Below are 5988 nucleotides of genomic sequence, written 5' to 3'. Positions count from 1 at the left end.
CCAAAGCCGCCTCTGCACTGGAATATTTAATTTGCACATCATCGATAAACAGTCAACGATGACGGGAAAGGGGGAAGAGGGGGGAAAGTGGGCTTGTGGCCTCCCCAAATGGCAACGTAAATGGTTAACAGGCAGGCGTTTGGACGGGAATTTGGCCGAGGGAACGTGTAAAACATGTTTATGATATGTGAGTTGAATCCTTTGCCAAAGCGTAAAGTTGTTAAGGACTCTATGAATATTGCATGCGCTGTATATATGCATAAATATGAAATTTATTTTCAATTTCGGGCTTTGCTTTTTCTGCCAAAAGCTGATTTCATCAAAGGAATGAATCTATTTTCTGATCCATGACCATTTAATATATTTTTTTAATTTAAATATCTATGAAGTACTCAAATATTTCATTTTAAAATTAAGTCGAGCCTTCGCCACTTAAATAAATAAATTTTTTTGTAGATACAGTTTTTTACTTGACTTAAAAACGAATATAGCTAGAATTTTACTCCATAAAAAAATGGTTTTTTAAAGTTGATTTTAAATTCTTATTACTACTGTATATACTTTTAAAAGCTTAAATCGGAAATGGGGATAATAGGTAAAAATCATATTGTACTTAAAAAATAAACTGGCCATTAAAAATATCATTTGTTAGTTTATTGTAATTGGAATTAGTAAAGATCACCAATTGAGCCATTAGGTATATATTAGGTATATTTTAAAGATGCGAGTCATTTTTTAAGTCTATCCTGAAACATATTAATATATTTAAAAAGGAAATGTAACTTAGTTAAGAACTAGTAAATCTTAAAGCATTTATACCCAAGGTTGTTAAATTTAAAATCTATAAACGAGTTAAATTATAAATGGCCAATAAAAAACACTTTTTTATAAATTAATCTGGTGTTAAGTCGAGCAAGTAATATCAACGAATCTTTAAAACGGGCAGTGTTAAACTATTACCAGAGCACCTAACTACAATACTTCGATCTAAGATAGATTGAACTAAATCTTGTATACAGTTTGAATTGCTTCCGGAGGCCATAAAATATGTATATCACCTTTGCCGGCCGCATTATCGCAGCGCAACGTGCCAGCCCATTGGCGTTGCATAAATTGTGGCAGGTATTTATTGTATTTAATGTAAACTTGCCCACTTGCCACTTGGCAAGTGCAATAGGCACGCAAAGGCCACCAGTTGCGTCTGCCACTTGCCACTTGCCTGCCACCAACTGGCAACAACAGACATGTGTGGTTGGTTTCGGTGGTGCAGCTCCTGCTGCTCCTGCAGTTGCCTCTCCAGCTGCTGTTGATGAGTTACTGCCAAGTTGTTGAAGTTCCTGGTCAAAAAGTCGACGCAGCCCTTAGATAAAACTGCAGCACTGGCAGGGAATCGGGAGCTGTGGGAGGGAAACATTTGTACGATATAAAGTTCATTGAAGTATAAAGCAATTAGTGTTGGAAAGTAAGCCAGGCAAAGTTTCATCTAGGTGCGGCAGTAATTTGATTCAACTTCCATTTCTGGATTTTGTCTGCTGTCGAGTTCGGATTTATGCTGCTCAGTGGACGAATTGATATCCTATTTCGAAAATTCTCGCTATGTAGGTAGAGTTTTTAGCAAATGAATTTTAAAAAGATTAAAAATATCGAAATATGTTTATAACATACTCTCCTGTGGGTCTCCTTTTTCATTTCCATTTCGTTCTAATTTTACTTTGGGTGAGCACTTTTGCACAGCCAGGTTGGCCGAGCGGTCTAAGGCGCCAGATTTAAGCTCTGGTTCTCGTGAGAGAGCGTGGGTTCGAACCCCACACCTGGCAAAAGAAATTGAAATATATTTTTTATTTATTTTTTAAGAGTGAAGAAATAACTTAATTATTTTATAGGCAGATTTTTGTTAGTTGACTAAAAGGTTTAGCTTTATGCATACAAAAAAGTACATAGCAAAACAAAGTTGTTTTTATCTATCTTTACTTTAGTTCATAGAATAAAATAGTGTGTAAAGTTCTCAAAAATATATATTTTTTTATTTAGAAGTTCATTTGGATTCATTAAAAAAGACGAAGTTAATTTTTGAAATACCTATAATGTGTATTGTCACTTAAAGCTTTCATTGATTAATTAATTGATTGGCAATTAATTAAAAAGGGTCATATAAAATCCAATTTCAAGTTGCAATTGCTGCAGTCAGTATATTTTAAATATTACATATAAGCTTATTAAAATACATTGCCATTATTTATAGATACAGTTATACCTTTTTTATGCCAATACACAGTTTCAGATCTTATTTGACATTCCCAAAAACACTCTCCGGCAAACTTGACAAAGATCAACGAATCGCGTACCTCGACATGGACATCAATAAAAAAATCATCAAGCCGCGACCATTTCCCTGCCATTAAACCAACCATGGCCATAGATAAGCTCCGCAATGTTTGCGTAAATAAATTTCATCTTCTTTTTTCGCTGTTCTTTCCCACACGACAAAAACCAATAAAAAAAAAAACAAAAACAAAAAAATAAAAATAAAAATGACAAAAATGAGTGGGATGCGCAAAAAAATTGTCCTGCATATGAAAATATGTCCATTAAAAATAGATGTGTGGCCGTTGTGCGGCAGTGAACTCGGCCAGTCTCGTCAGCTGTTCGGCATGCAAATGTGCAGTTTCGCCCTTTCAATCGCCACGCCCATTTGGGCACTAGGTGGCCTTACCGCCCCAAAAAAAAAATAAAAACCTCCCCACCACCCTACTTCCTCGTTGCACTGGCACGCACATTTGCGGTTCATAATTTGCGTGCCATTTTTGTATGTTGATGGACAAAATCAACAAACGGACGGGGTAAAAAAAAAAATATTGAGCACTTTTGCAGTTACCAACTTGAATTTAAATTAAAATGCCAACGAAGCGCTGGGCAAAATTACAGCCAAGCGAACTACACACAACTCGAATGGGTCATAAACGCATAAAGTTCGCATGTATTATATTGGTATATGAATGCATGCATATATAGAGACGATAAATATTGATTGTACGGTCACGTTAATTTCTGGCAATTATGCGCACTACACATTTATTTATAAAAAGTACTAACAGAGATGAATATATGTTGGCATAATGCCCTCATATACGGTCGCGCACTGTCTCTGTGGCTCTTTTACTATTATTTGTTATTATTAAATATGTCTCGATAATTATCGAACGAGAAAGAGTTCAGGATCGACGGTTAAAGCCCAACTGGCTGTGGTCGCCAGGTCGGTTGGCCAGATGCTTAAATGCACATTGAGTGGGCCAAATCGAAATGGTCAATATACGGATGCCTTTTATGCAGGCAGACAGCCATAAAACTATATGTGCACACTGTGGGAACATCGAGGGAAGATTTAAATATTGATTAAATACATTCATGTTTGCACAGAGGTAAATATTTCAGTTAATTTGTGTTTTCCAATTAAATTGTACCAAGCAAATTGTACAACTCAAAAACATTCCGGTTCTGCATGACTTCTCTAAACCATGTTTTCGCATTTTATATGTAATAAATAAACACATCGAACACATTGATTAAATCTATAGTGCCAGTCACAACAATTTATTTAAAACAATTAATAAATTTAAAAGGCATCTGATAAAGTTGCACATATCAGTACTGATTCTGGTTTCACGCGTTCTGAATATCTACCAGCTCGCCTCGTTTTATTGCATCACTTAAAATATATTTAATTAATGAAACCGAAAAAGAATGAGAGGATGGCTGAAAATAAAACAAAACGTTCGAGACGCTTTTAAAAAATGGGCGAGGCTTCTGGCAGTCCTCCAAGCATGCCGATTTGCATCTTTTCTCTCCATTTTACTCCGACTTTATCCTTTCACCTCCTCCGACATGGCATATGTGTATCTATATATGTGTCTGTATCTGTATCTGGGCCAACTTCTTATGTGCCAAACTGGGCTGTGTTTCCTTAAACTTTCCGCTGGCATCCGGTTGCTCGTTCGTATGCTCAGTTTACTTGGCTGGCAATTATGAGAAGCAAAATAAAAATAACATTTTTAGCAGCCAGTTTCTTCCCTTTTTCCAGACAAGAAGCACAAAAACAAAAAACGCAAAGATGGAACCGGGAGTCTATAGATTTGGCCCTGTTACTTGGGATTGGGCTGCTGGCAGCCAGTTAGCGGCAAACAATTTTTTAGTGTAATTATCTTTTGAATAATTAAAGAAAAACGTTGGCGGAGCTTAAAAAGGGAGCAGAAGCAATGAAAACAAAAAAAAAAACCGCAAGAGATGCAGAAACCGGCGCCGGGACATATTTTCTAAAGTTTGCTTTGAAATATGCACAAGTCCAGTGGGCAGAACACCCAACCCAACCCCAAGGGCACGCCCCCTTTTGCCCCCACCACCACCCACTCAGGGTTCGAAGTACACGCTCCGTACTCGTAATTTCCTTTAAGTTATGCTCATTATGCGCCAATTATTTGTGTCAGGCAAAGGAAAAATTTTTAAAAGTCAGCCAAATTAGAATTGGGCTAAGATTTGGTCGTTTTGCCGGTGGGAAGACGTTGAATGCTTGGCCCAGATTTTGCTTGGGTGACTTCTGAAATTCCTAATGCCGGCTAGATATTGGCTTGAGACAGACTTGAAGCGTTGTGAAAACAAAACGAAAACTATTTAATGAAGATTTAATGTTATTGGTTGTCTGATTGCTTCTAAGGTTTTTATATATATAAGATTCAACTACATAGTTTAAGGGCACAGATAGAGATAAGTTGTTGAAACAGACAAACTTCCAATTTTACAGTTTATAAATTTATTGGTTTTAATTAATAAATTATTTATGTTATTTGACAACATATAATTTAAATAATAAATAAGAACGGTAACTCTTTATTTTATTTAGTTCAAATGATTTTGCTAAATGATTTTTTAGTTAGTTTAGAAACAAAACTTTTAGGCTTAATTGCTTTTTATAATATTTAAATAATAGAGATATGCATAATCAAATTCTCATTAAACCACTATTGACATTAATTAAATAGAGATTTCATTATTTTAAAAATAAAAACCGAGCCTGAAAAGTACAGCGACTTAATAAAATTCACATCTTATATCGTGCGGTTTATAATCCTTTAATCTTGTGTTGTTACATATTACAATTTTATTGGAAGAGTGAGAATGTGAGCACATTAATTCAACAACTGCATTAGTTTTATAAGCAATAGTTGAATAACTACTTAGGTTTGTTAATGCAATACATTGAAGCCAAGAAAAGTTCTTATATTTCGAGTTAGCGAAATACGTTGGCAGCCAGTGTCAATGATTGGAAGAAATTCGAGGAGGGACCAACGGCAATCCTTTGAAATGCTACATTTCAGCTGTACCCGACCGACCATTCACTGTCTGGGCTAAAATGGGTTAAGAGCCTTGGCTGCACTCTCAGCGCGGCGTTTAGTTTGGTTCATCTCAGCCAAGTTGTCCCACGTGACCAGGTCCTCTTTGCTCATTCCATTTTCGCTTCCTTGGGCTCTGGTTGCAGCACTGCTTAGTTTATACAGCACTGTTGTCTTAGGGACCCAAGTTGGGACTGCTGCAGCCCACACTCCTTCCCTGTTGACACACCATTACTGCAGCTAATTAGAGGAGTGACCCCAGTGACGCCACCAGTTCCAGCTCAAGCTCCGGCTCGCTCCAGCTTCAGCGCCTTTAACCCCAGACAGCCCGCATCCGCAGTCGCTCCTCCGACCTGTCATGTGTACAGGACTCCTTGTTGACGCCTCTCACGTTGCATACACCGAAAAAAAATGTTATAATAAAACATTTAACTCTTAAACTATTTAAACATTAGACAAAAATAGGATATTGCCTGACAAATAGTTGTTTATCTATAAAAAATGTACAGAAAAATAGTATATCTTTTTTTATTTATTTATTTCGTTGACAACAATCTTGTTTTATTTTTGCACAATTTCTTATTATTTTTTTTTAATGTCATTT

The 5988-nt window shown here is 36.3% G+C and overlaps 1 non-coding gene across 1 annotated transcript; it reads left to right on the top strand.

The window, feature by feature from the left end:
* Nucleotides 1-1733: 1733 nt before the first annotated feature.
* Nucleotides 1734-1817, top strand: Trnal-uaa (transfer RNA leucine (anticodon UAA)). The gene has a single exon. It is a non-coding gene; the product is annotated as a tRNA-Leu (tRNA).
* The last annotated feature ends 4171 nt before the right edge of the window (nt 1818-5988 follow it).

This window comes from Drosophila gunungcola, unplaced genomic scaffold (assembly GCF_025200985.1).
Source record: "Drosophila gunungcola strain Sukarami unplaced genomic scaffold, Dgunungcola_SK_2 000001F, whole genome shotgun sequence".
Taxonomy (NCBI): Eukaryota; Metazoa; Arthropoda; class Insecta; order Diptera; family Drosophilidae; genus Drosophila; species Drosophila gunungcola.
The sequence above is the reverse complement of the archived record's forward strand: the minus strand, read 5'-3'. Positions and strand labels throughout refer to the sequence as shown.